The 13,703-nt window shown below is 44.2% G+C and overlaps 1 protein-coding gene across 4 annotated transcripts in view; it reads left to right on the top strand.

Moving 5' to 3' along the window:
* Positions 1-13,703, top strand: part of LOC115105693 (transcriptional regulator Erg-like) — a 71,560-nt gene that overhangs the window by 34,504 nt on the left and 23,353 nt on the right. The window lies entirely within an intron of this gene.

Here is a 13,703-nt window from a genome sequence, read left to right on the forward strand (position 1 = left end):
CATTTTCCAGTTCCACCTTATCTTAATCTTTTTATTGTGTGGAAATCATCTCACACCTGAAGCATTTGTTCCCAGCCGTGGATATAAACACCGTTAGGCTAGCACTGCTAGCGTTAGCCTGCTCCGTTTCCATGGTGGCAGCAGCTACCTGTTACTTAACAGGAATCTGGGACACAAACTTGCGGTCCCAGCCGTAAAGGCTGACCGCATCGCTGAACCCATAGCAATACAAACTTTAGCTATGATTAAACACGATTTAATGAAAACTATTTCATAAAAACAACTAACCGAGTGTAGACAGTACACTGTTCTGTTGTGCACTTTGATGACGTCTATTGCGTTAAAGGGTGCTTTGCTATTTTTGTTCAGCAGAATTACCTTTGCCTCCGTCCAGGCCTGAGGGCATACTTCGTATTCTAGGCTTGAATTGAAGATGTGGCAAATAGGAGTCGCAAAGTATTCCGCTACCAACCTCAGTAATTTACCATTCAGGTTGTCGGTTCCAGGTGGTTTGTCCTTATTTATAGATAGCATTTTTTTCACCTCTTCCACACTAACTTTGAATAATTCAAATGCTTGTCACTCATTTTTTGGTCCGTTATGCATGAACATGAGGGCTCAGCATTTGTTGTCTGCATTTCATGCCTAAGTTTTTAAAATCTTGTCAACAAAAAAGTTATTAAAGTAGTTGACAATAGCAAAGGGCTTTGTTATGAATGAGCCAACAGCCTCGATGAAGCTGAGTTATTTAAGGTATGCCAGAGCTTTTCACTATCATTTTTTATGTCATATCTTTGCTCCATAGTATAGTTTCTTCTTCTTTTTGTTTACTTACGTGATTTATCAATTTACTGCACAGTATGTTTGCCAATCTGCTGTGTTGCCAGACTTATTTGCCATTCCCTTAGCCTCATCCCTCTCAGTCATTACATTTTTCAATTCATCATCTATCCATGGAGATTTGGCCATTTTAACAGTCCGTTTCTTTATGGGCGCATGGCTGTCAGTAACCGGAAGAAGAAATTTCATAAATGCTTCAAGTGCAGCGCCAGGATGTTCCTCATTACACACATCAGACCAACAAATATTTTTCACATCTTCAACATAGGAATAATTGCAAAACCACTTCTATGATCGCTTATACACTCTTTTAGTTCCAGTCTTTGGAACTTTGTTTTTCCTAGATATGGCTATTATATTTTGATCACTACATCCGATGGGTGTGGATACTGATTTAGAGCATATTTCTGCAGCATTAGTAAAGATGTAGTCAATACAAGTGCATGATTTTAGTTCATGCTCTGTTTGTAAATACCCTGGTAGGTTGACTGATAACCTGAACCAGGTTGCAGGCTTTTCGTTGAGTGGACAGCTTGATGAAAGCCAGTCAATATTTAGGTCACCTAGTAAATATACCTCTCTGTTGATACATACATTCTCAATCATTTAACACATATTATCCAGATACTGTTATCACTTGGTGGTCTATAGCAACTTCCCACAAGAATAGGCTTTAGGTGAGGCAGGTGAACCTGTAGTCATATTACTTCAACAGCATTTGACATGAGATTATCTCTAAGCTTTAAAGGAATATGACTCTGAATATAAACAGCAATACCTTCTCCACAGGCATTCCTGTCTCTTCTATAGATGCTGTATTGTAACCACTATAATCAAAGGAATGATCTAAGTGAGGTTCAGAGATAGCCAGTTTATGAATGATTTATATTGCTAGCAAGTTATTGATTTCATGAACCTTGTTTCTTAGGCTACACATGTTAATGTGGGGTATTTTTAGAGTTTTCCTGGGATTCTTGATTGTTTTTATTGCTTTACTGGGAGGCTTATCAGAGGTAAACTGGACAGCGATATTTCTATTTGAGCTGAGGATGAACTGCTCACAGTGGGCTTCCTGCTAGGGCAAAACAGTATAACTCAGGTTCATAGGCACAACTCAGGTTCATAGGCACATGATTTACATGTTAGCCCAGAACACCTTAAGTGTTATTACATACAACCGTGAAGAACTATTGGATATCAGAGAGACGTCAACTTACCAGCACAACCAGCACTACGACCAGGAATACGACTTTCCCAAAGCGGATCCTTTGTCTGCACCTCCCAGGGCATTTGAACCAAAACAATGCCACCAGAGTAAAGGGTGCTGGAGCGGTCTTCTAGTGAGTCTTCGGATGCGAGAACACCACGCACCACTTCAGAGTATATTACTTGCTAATGTCCAGTCCCTAGCTAACAAAGTCGACGAAATCAGGGCAAGAGTTGCTTTCCAAAGAGATATCTGGGATTGTAACATACTCTGTTTCACAAAAACATGGCTAGCTGGCGACATGCTGTTGGAGTCCATACAGCCAACGGGATTTTCAGTGCATCGCGCCGACAGGAATAAACATCTCTCCGGTAAGAAAGAAGGGCGGAGGTGTATGTTTTGTGATTAACGACTCATGGTGTAATTGTAAAAACATATAGGAACTCAAGTCCTTTTGTTCACCTCACCTAGAATTCCTCACAATCAAATGCCTTATTATCTCCCAAGAGAACTCTCCTCGGTTATCATCACAGCCATGTATATCCCCCCGAAAGCGGATACCAAGACGGCCATCAAGGAACTTCACTGGAATTTATGCAAACTGGAAACCATATATCCTGAGGCTGCATTTATTGTAGCTGAGGATTTTAACAAAGCTAATTTGAGAACAAGGCTACCTCATTTCTATCAGCATATCGATTGCTGTACACGAGCGAGTAACACGCTCGACCATTGCTACTCTAACTTCCGCGATGAATACAAGGCCCTCCCCCGCCCTCCTTTTGGTACATCTGACCAACATATCACCTCCACCCTACCTGTGACCCTACACCCACTTCAATTTGCTTACCACCCCAATAGATCCATAGACGATGCAATCGCCATCACACTGCCCTAGCTGGACAAGAAGAATACCTATGTTAAACAGCCACCACTAGCACAGAGCTGGCTGCCTACCTACAGACTTGATGTCATTGGCCACTTTAATAAATGGAACACTAGTCACTTTAATAAAGCCACTTTAAGAATGTTTGCACATCTCGCATTACTCATCTCATATGTAAAGTGTCAAGAAAAAGTATGTGAACCCTTTGGAATTACCTGGATTTCTGCATAAATTGGTCATTAAATTAGATCTGATCTTCATCTAAGTCACAACCATAGACAAACACAGTCTGCTTAAACTAATAGCACACCAGCAAGTATATGTTTTCATGTCTTAATTGAACACACTGTTTAAACATTCACAGTGCAGGGTGGGAAAAGTATGTTAACCCTTGGATTTAATAACTGGTTTACCCTCCTTTGGCAGCAATAACCTCAACCAAATGTTTTCTGTAGTTGCGGATCAGACCTGCATTACGGAATTTTGGACCATTTCTCTTTACAAAACTTTTTCAGTTCAGTAATATTCTTGGGATGTCTGGTGTGAACTGCTCTCTTAAGGTCATGCCACATCATCTCAATTGGATTGAGGTCAGGACACTCCAGAAGGTGTATTGTCTTCTGTTGTTGATTTACTTCTGTGTTTTGGGTCGTTGTTCAGTTGCATCACCCAACTTCTGGTGAGTTTCAATTGGCGGACGGATAGCCTTACATTCTCCTGCAAAATGTCTTGATAAGATTGGGAATACATTTTTCCGTTGATGATAGCAAGCTGTCCAGGCCCTGGGGCAGCAAAGCAGCCCCAAACCATGATGCCCCCTCCATCATAAATTTTGACAGGAAAATGGTCCAATTCAACAGAACATCCCTGGTTATCCCTTCTGCCGCTGATCTGGCGGAATCACTAAACACAAATGCCTCATTTGTAAATAATGTCTGAGTGTTGGAGTGTGCCCCTGGCTATTTGTAAATAAAATAAAATATATTTAATACAAACATTTTGCCGCCTGGTTTGCTTAATATAAGGAATTTAAATTATTTATACTTTTACTTTTGATACTTAAGTATATTTTAGCAATTCCATTTACTTTTGATACTTGAGTATATTTAAAACCAAATACTTTTTGACTTTTACTCAAGTAGGTTTATACTGGTTGACTTTTACTTGAGCCCTTTTCTATTATTACAACTCGACTGCAAGCATCAGGCCTACACTGTGACCTGCAAGGCCATATTTGGGACACTTTTTATGGGGTATACATAGAAAAGCCTGATCTGTGCTTATTTTGAAATAGCCATGGCTTAATATCTCCTATTAAATCAATGTAGGTGGAAGGACACGTGCAATGTTGTATTATCAGTCGATCAAACCTACTGTGTACAAAACCTTGTTTGTATTAGGAATGAGTTGCAAGGTATTGTGTCTAAAACCTTATCCTATCACTTCAGGGGCAGGGTCCATACAGCCTGTGCTGTGACTGGTTCCCTGTGTCGTCCAATCCTGTCAAATAGAAAACGCATGACGGTTGTGTGAGTTGCCAGAAAAAAAAACAGAAAGCGCCCATAGCCCATTATACCGTCAGCTTCAGGCCAGTGTTTTGTCAAGCAACAGACGAACCATTGTGACCGAAAGCAGGGGGAAAAAATGTTATTTTTAATATAACTGTCTGGCCACGGTGATTAATTCAAATCATATGGTGTTTTCTCCTCTCTCTCCCTCCCTCCCCCTGTATGAAGGCAATGCTACAGGAGGCTGTGGAATGCTAAATGAGCATCTGTGCAGTGCTGCTGCAGGATACTGCTAGGCTGTGTTTAGATGTAAGTGATCCTTAAATGTCCCCTTTCACTCCTTCAGCTTCAAAAGGAACACTTCTGGGCTGGCGGGATGACCGTGCTCAGTCAGCGTTTTACTGAGGTTAAGAACCGAGAAAGAGCTGGCCTGAGGGAAACTAATGGTTAGAATTCATTTGTCATCATATTTTATTGTGTATATGATACTGTTCTTAAATGGAAATGATACATGCCCATCGGTTTTGTTTTATATATTAATAGCAAATCATGTTGATAACTTTTTTTTTCTTACAGTGCATTTCATGCATTGAGCTCAAAGCTCTCACACATTGGCTTTCGAGAGTCAAAAGCTGCTCTTAAATTTGATGCACATTCTCTGAAATGTTGTTTATTTAGATCCTGGGCTGTTGTTTATTTAGATCCTGGGCTGTTGTTTATTTAGATCCTGGGCTGTTGTTTATTTAGATCCTGGGCTGTTGTTTATTTAGATCCTGGGCTGTTGTTTATTTAGATCCTGGGCTGTTGTTTATTTAGATCCTGGGCTGTTGTTTATTTAGATCCTGGGCTGTTGTTTATTTAGATCCTGGGCTGTTGTTTATTTAGATCCTGGGCTGTTGTTTATTTAGATCCTGGGCAGAAAGTATTTTTTACGTCTTTACTTTTTTTTTTGTGATTTTTTTTCTCCCCAATTTTGTGGGATCCAATTGTTAGTAGCTACTATCTTGTCTCATCGCTACAACTCCCGTACAGGCTCGGGAGAGACGAAGGTTGAAAGTCATGCGTCTTCCGATACACAACCCAACCAAGCGGCACTGCTTCTTAACACAGCGCCATCCAACCCGGAAGCCAGCCGCACCAATGTTAGCGTGCACTGCGCCCGGCCCGCCACAGGAGTCGCTGGTGCGCGATGAGACAAGGATATCCCTACCGGCCAAACCCTCCCTAACCCGGACGACGCTAGGCCAATTGTGCGTCGCCCCACGGACCTCCCGGTCGCGGCCGGTTACGACAGAGCCTGGGCGCGAAACCAGAGTCTCTGGTGGCACAGCTGGCGCTGCAGTACAGCGCCCTTAACCACTGCGCCAACCGGGAGGTCACGTCTTTACTTTTTATTGTGATTGCTGCTGAAGTAATACTGCAGTAAATAGGAAAACCAATGCATACTAGCATGATATAGCCATTAACTCTGTCGTCCGTTCCAGAATTATAATACTTGGCATGAACTGTAATCTAACCTGCACATTGTTTATGCACAATTTGTTACGCCACTTAGGAGCCTTACTAATGTTAACGACAGGTCATAAACACGCTTATAAAGCATCACAATAGGTGTACTACTACCCATGCTGTAGGTATCTCCATAAAAGCCAGTGCCCGCCGGGCATGTAGTGTACGTCGGAGGGTGGAGGGATGCTGGTTTCCTGCTCTCACTCTCGGGACCAACCTGCTTCCCCACAGGGCTATTACAGCTAGACCACCAGGCAGACTACCAGCACACAGACTGAGATCTGTTCAACCCTTCGCTCCCAGACAGTGATGGTGGCGCTCTAGGAGCCAGCCAACTGTTAATGGAGTTTATGATCCCTGTGCCAAAAGAGGCACACATACCTGGCCATTAGGTTGAACGTTAGAGAGCAACCTTCCACTGTTTACAGTAGTTTACATCAGATGAGGTTCAAAGGAGAAGCTCTATTAAGCTCCAGTAGGAGGTAAACAGAGAATAAGTTATGTAGCTTGATTCAGAGTGGGAATCATTCATTGATAGAGGGAGAAAGAGAGAAAGGTAGATCGTTAGAGCCTTAACACGGCCTGAAATGTAAATATGTTTCTCTCAGGCTACACTTTTACCTCACCTACTTACATGGACGACTTTTCAGAGACGCATACCATTGAGACTAGTGAAGGCTGCTGAGGGGAGGATGGCTGATAATAATGGCTGAAACAGAGCAACACATAGAAACCATGTGCTTGATACTATTCCACTGATTCTGCTCCAGTCATTACCATGAGACTGTCCTCCCCAATTAAGGTGCCACCAACCTCCTGTGATTGAGACACATTTTAGGAACGCTGCCTGTGTACTGGGTGCTGTTTCGCCAAGCTGCCTGTAGATGGAGCCGTTAATAGGGGATTATGTATTAGCCCTGTGCCCAAGTGCTCTATAATCCACAAATACCCAGCATGTGACCAAGCACCTCACACTCTTCCTCTATTGTTCAGCTGCCACCACACTAACCCCCATGTGTCTGTGAGCATATAGTACAGGACATTCTTATGAGAGGGAGAAGCATGGCTTCCCAGCCCCCTGTGGAGTTAGCACTTCCAGGTCATGACTGCTGGTGATGGGGTGGAGGGTACAAGAGTAGGGGGTGACTGGGGGTATGCCGAAAATGGGGTGGATGGAGAGTAGGCTGGAGATGGGGTGAGGGAGATAAGGTGGAGATGTATATGGAAGAGGGGAGTGAGGGGGTATGGTGGTATTGGGTGATGGGTACTAGAGGTAGGATGGGTGGGATTTGGTGAGGTGGAGGGTTGGGATGGTTGAGGTGTGTGTGTGTGTGTGTGTGTGTGTGCGTGTGTACATGTGTGTGTGTGTCAGCATTGTTGGGTGGCCTAGATTTAGTGTGAGAGGAGAACAGGGGTCACATCCTACAGACTTCCTGCAGGAGGCCATAAAACCAGTCAGACAACAGGAGATATGGATGGGGGAGGAGGGAGAAAGAGAGAGAAAGAGACTGAAAACTGAAATAAAATGAAAGACTATAGATGTAGGCCTAATTTGGCTGTTGGAGATTCTCACACACTTCATAGTATTACTTCATTTGGTGATGCAACAACAAACAGCAGAAACTTGTGAAAACCAGCACAATTTGAGCAACACAACATCCTCCTGTTTTTCTTAATGCTATTTGGGTACATCTTGTGATCATCTGTTGAAAGACAATACGCAAAATAATTGCAACATTTCAGTCTTACAAAATGTACACCCATAGACCGTAAAAAAGACATTCCCAAAAATGCACACCCACCAATAATACTTGTAACACAAGTTAAAAGTGCTATCATATGTTTGTTGGTTTTGGTACAAAATACTACAACTGCGACCTGGCCAAGATAAAGCAAAGCAGTATGACACAAACAACACAGAGTTACACATGGGAGTAACAAACGTACAGTCAATAACACAATAGAAAAATCTATATACAGTGTGTGCAAATGTAGTAAGATTAGGAGGTGAGGCAATAAATAGGCCATAGTAGTGAAATATTTACAATTGATCAATTAAACACTGGAGTGGTAGATGTGCAAAAGATGAATATGCAAGTAGAGATACTGGGGTGCAAAGGAGAAAAGAACAACAACATGGGGATGAGGTAGTTGGATGGGCTATTTACAGATGGGCTGTGTAAGCTGCTCTGACAGCTGATGCTTAAAGTTAGTGAGGGAGATATAAGACACCAGCTACAGTGATTTTTGCTATTTGTTCCAGTCATTGGCAGCGAGAACTGGAAGGAAAGGCAGCCAAAGGAGGAGTTGGCTTTGGGGATGACCAGTGAAATATACCTGCTGGAGCACGTTCTACAGGTGGGTGCTGCTATGGTGGCCAGTGAGCTGAGATAAGTCTTTGCTAGGTAAAGCCCTGCCTTATAGGTGACCTGGAGCCAGTGGGTTTGGCAATGAATATGAAGCAAGGGCCAGCCAATGAGAGCATACAGGTCGCAGTGGTGGGTAGTATATGGGACTTTGGTGACAAAATGGATGGAACTGTGATAGACTACATCCAATTTGCTGAGTAGAGTGTTGGAGGCTATTTTGTAAATTACATCGCTGAAGTCAAGGATCGGTAGGATAGTCAGTTTTACGAGGGTATGTTTGGCAGCGTGAGTGAAGGATGATTTATTGCGAAATAGGAAGCAGATTCTAGATTTAATTTTGGATTGGAGATGTTGGAGGGAGAGTTTACAGTCTAACCAGACACCTAGGTATTTGTAGTTGTCCACATATTCTAAGTCAGGACTGTCCAGAGTAATGCTAGACGAGCGGGCGGGTGGAAGACCGTAGCCAGGTGGAACGCATGGCCAGCCGTAGGAAAATGCTTATTGAAATTCTCGATTATTGTAGATTAATCGGTGGTGATAGTGTTTCCTAGCCTCAGTGCAGTGGGCATCTGGGAGGAGGTGCTCTTATTCTCCATGGACTTTACAGTGTCCCATAACTTTTTGGAGTTTGTGCTACAGGATGCTAATTTGTTTGAAAAAGCTAGCCTTTGCTTTCCTAACTGCCTGTATATGTTGGTTCCTGACTTCCCTGAAAAGTTGCATATCCCGGGAGCTATTCACTGCTAATGCAGTATGCCACAGGATGTCTTTGTGCTGGTCAAGGGCAGTCAAGTCTGGAGTGAACCAAGGGCTATATCTGTTCTTAATTCACATTTTTTGAATGGGGCATGCTTATTTAAGATGGTGAGCACTTTTAAAGAACAACCAGGCATCCTCTACTCACGGAATGAGGTCAATATCTTTCCAGGATACCCGGGCCAGGTCGATTAGAAAGGCCTGCTTCTGAAGTGTTTTAGGGAGCGTTTGACAGTGATGAGGGGTGGTCATTTGACCGGGGACCCATTACGGACTCAGGCAATGAGGCAGTGATCGCTGAGATCCTAGTTGAAGACAGTATTTGTATTTAGAGGGCAAGTTGGTCAGGATGATATCTGAGGGTGCCCGTGTTTACGGATTTAAGGTTGTACCTGGTAGGTTCCTTGATAATTTGGGTGAGATTGAGGGCAAATGTAGCTGCTGGGGTGATAAGCATATCTCAGTTTAGGTCACCTAACAGTACAAACTCTGAAGAGATGGCAAGGACATCAGGGTTGGCGGAGTGTGCTAAAGCAGTGAATAGAACAAACTTAGGGAGGAGGCTTCTGATGTTAACATGCATGAAACCAAGGCTTTTACGGTTACAGAAGTCAACAAATGATAGCGCCTGGGGAATAGGAGTGGAACTGGGGGCTACAGGGCCTGGGTTAACCTCTACATCACAAGAGGAACAGAGGAGGAGTAGGATAAGGACTGGTCGTCTAGTGCGTTGGGGACAGAGAATAAAAGGAGCAGATTTCTGGGCGTTGTAGAATAGATTCAGGGCATAATGTACAGACAGTGGTATGGTAGGATGTGAGTAGAGTGGAGGTAAACCTAGGCGTTGAGTGATGATAGAGGCACCAGTTAAGCCAGGTGAGGTCTCCGCATGTGTGTGGGTTGGGACAAAAGAGCCATCTAAGGCATTTTGAGCGGGACTGAGGGCTCTACAGTGAAATAAAACAATAAGAACTAGCCAAGACAGCAGTAGACAAGACATATTGACATTAGAGAGAGGCATAAAGCAATCACAGGTGTTGATCAGGAGAGCTAAGACAACAATGGGTAAATGGCGATGAATGGACAGAGCGGGTCAGTTAGGTACATACAGGACCTGAGTTCGAGGCTGGGGCCGACAGGTAAACAAAATGAGGTACCGTGTTATTGAAACAGTCCAGGGGGCATCAGCTGTGTAGCCGAGTGATCGTAGGGTCAAAAGAGCAGCAATAGGTGAGTCAGGGTGCCGTTCAGTAGTCACTGCTACACTATGCAAGCAGGAGACACAGCGTTCAGAAAAGATAGCGGGCCGGGGATAGTAGATGGTTTTTCGGCAACATCGTAACAGAATAGCCTGTTAAGACCAAATCGGGCGATCACGTCGGCAGTCCAGTCGTGATGGATCTGCGGGGTTCCGTGTCGACAATAAAGGGTCCAGGCCAATTGGCAAAGAAGGTATTGTAGCCCAAGAATTAGCTGGTATATGGGCATAGCTCAAGGCTAGCTCAAGGCCTGGCCGGGGTATCCTGGAAGGATATTGATCTCATCCCGTCAGTAGAGGATGCCTGGTTATTAAAAAAAAAAAAAGCCTTCCTCACCATCTTAAATAAGCATGCCCAATTCAAGAAATTTAGAACCAGCATTAGATATAGCCCTTGGTTCTCTACAGACCCGACTGCCCTTAACCAACACAAAAACATCCTATGGCGTTCTGCATTAGCATCGAACAGCCCCCGTGATATGCAACTTTTCAGGGAAGCTAGAAACCAATATACACAGGCATTTAGAAAAGCCAAGGCTAGCTTTTTCAAGCAGAAATTTGCTCCCTGCAACACAAACTCAAAAAAGTTCTGGGACACTGTAAAGTCCATGGAGGATAAAAACACCTCCTCCCAGCTGTCCACTGCACTGAGGATAGGAAATACTGTCACCACCGATAAATCCACTATAATTGAGAATTTAAATAAGCATTTTTCTACGGCTGGCCATGCTTTCCACCTGGCTACCCCTACCCCGGTCAACAGCACTGCACCCCCCACAGAAACTCGCCCAAGCCTTCCCCATTTCTCCTTCTCCCAAATCCAGTCAGCTGATGTTCTGAAAGAGCTGCAAAATCTGGACCCCTACAAATCCGCTGAGCTAGACAATCTGGACCCTTTCTTTCTAAAATGATCTGCCGAAATTGTTGCAACCCCTATTAGCCTGTTCAACCTCTCTTTCGTGTCGTCTGAGATTCCCAAAGATTGGAAAGCAGCTGCGGTCACTTTTGACCCAAACTGCTACAGACCTATATCTATCCTACCCTGCCTTTCTAAGGTCTTCGAAAGCCAAGTCAACAAACAGATTACCGACCATTTCGAATCCCACCATACCTTCTCCGCTATGCAATCTGGTTTTCAGAGCTGGTCATTTGTGCACCTCAGCCACGCTCAAGGTCCTAAACGATATCTTAACCGCCATCGATAAGAAACAATACTGTGCAGCCGTATTCATTGACCTGGCCAAGGCTTTCGACTCTGTCAATCACCACATCCTCATCGGCAGACTTGATAGCCTTGGTTTCTCAAATGATTGCCTCGCCTGGTGTTACGTTCCCTAGGCTTCCTGAATTCTCCCCAAGCAGCTGATTGGTTGGCCCCCATTGATTGGAGAGCTGACCCCGCCCCCTCGTCAGGACACAGCTGTCTCCAATTATCAATTCCTTCTGAAGCTATATAAGCAAGTGTTCTGTTGCTCAGGAGAGAGTTTGATTGTGCTATAGAGAGATGATTGCTGAGAGAGGAGGCTGATGGCTGTGGGTTATATAATGTGTTGGTTGTTCTCAGAGGGAGATGATTAGTATGTCCTGTTTTCGTTGTTGCGCAGTGGTATAATTTGTTGCCAGTATTTTGTAGCCGGTCCTACTAAGGTATGTCTATGACAAAAGCACTGTTTTTGATTGTGAAATTGTTTGTAAAATTCTGTTTAATTTGTTCCCAGGGGGGAAGGGGAAGGTAACTAGGGAGTGTTTAGGCAAGAGGCCCGCGGACATATACATATACCCGTAGTATATTCACTGTCTAGGCACACTAGGTAAGACCTGGGCGGACCACCCCCTGTATTTTGGTAAGGGCACCAGGTGATGCTAAATTAGGTAAATAGTGGGTAGGCAGGTAAGGTAGGAGAAAGGGCTTTGAGATTTACTTTCTTTGCTTTGGTTCCGTCCAGCCACTTTTCCCCCTATTACCGTGTGACAGAATGAATTCCTTGTAAACGGTACCACTCTCTGCCTTTGTCATCTTTACTCGCACCCACAGTCCCATACCTCTTTTACTTCATGGGGAGTTGAGTTGTAGCAGGGTGTTGCGTTCCCTCTTCACAGGTGTGCGTAGTACCTGGTTCACCAACTACTTCTCTGAGAGTTCAGTGTGTCAAATCGGAGGGCCTGTTGTCCGGGCCTCTGGCAGTCTCTATGGGGGTGCCACAGGGTTCAATTCTTGGACCGACTCTCTTCTCTGTATACATCAATGATATCGCTCTTGCTACTGGTGAGTCTCTGATCCACCTCTACGCAGACGATACCATTCTGTATACTTCTGTCCCTTTGGACACTTATCAACCCTCCAGATAAGCTTCAATACCATACAACTCTCGTGGCCTCCAATTGCTCTTAAATACAAGTAAAACTAAATGCATGCTCTTCAACCGATCGCTGCCTGCACCTGCCCGCCCGTCCAACATCACTACTCTGGACGGTTCTGTCTTAGAATATGTGGACAACTACAAATACCTAGGTGTCTGGTTAGACTGTAAACTCTCCTTCCAGACACGCATCAAACATCTCCAATCCAAAGTTATTTCTAGAATTGGCTTCCTATTTCGCAACAAAGCATCCTTCACTCATGCTGCCAAACATACCCTTGTAAAACTGACCATCCTACCGATCCTCGACTTCAGCGATGTCATTTACAAAATAGCCTCCAATACCCTACTCAAAAAATTGGATGCAGTTTATCACAGTGCCATCTGTTTTGTCACCAAAGCCCCATATACTACCCACCACTGCGACCTGTACGCTCTCGTTGGCTGGCCCTCGCTTCATACTCGTCGCCAAACCCACTGGCTCCAGGTCATCTACAAGTCCCCCCTTATCTCAGCTTGCTGGTCACCATAGCAGCACCCACCTGTAGCACGCACTCCAGCAGGTATATATCTCTGGTCACCCCCAACACCAATTCTTCCTTTGGCCGCCTCTCCTTCCAGTTCTCTGCTACCAATGACTGGAACGAACTACAAAAATCTCTGAAACTGGAAATACTTATCTCCCTCACTAGCTTTAAGCACCAGCTGTCAGAGCAGCTCACAGATTACTGCACCTGTACATAGCCCATCTAGAGAAGCAGTCTGATGCTCTGGGTGAGGCTGATCCGTACCACATTGGGTGAGGCGGGTTGCAGGAAAGTATATTTAGTTCGTAGATACAAAGTGAGATGAAGATATATACGAAAAAGACCGGCAATTTACACGGGATAAGACAGAGACAAACACACACGTCCTACTACTACGTCATCTTGGAAAATAATTCCTCTGTGTAAATGATATGATGCCACGCCACGATTGGTTTACAAACACTGTGAACCTCACGGCTT

The sequence above is a fragment of the Oncorhynchus nerka genome, linkage group LG10 (genome assembly GCF_034236695.1).
Source record: "Oncorhynchus nerka isolate Pitt River linkage group LG10, Oner_Uvic_2.0, whole genome shotgun sequence".
NCBI classification, from domain to species: Eukaryota; Metazoa; Chordata; class Actinopteri; order Salmoniformes; family Salmonidae; genus Oncorhynchus; species Oncorhynchus nerka.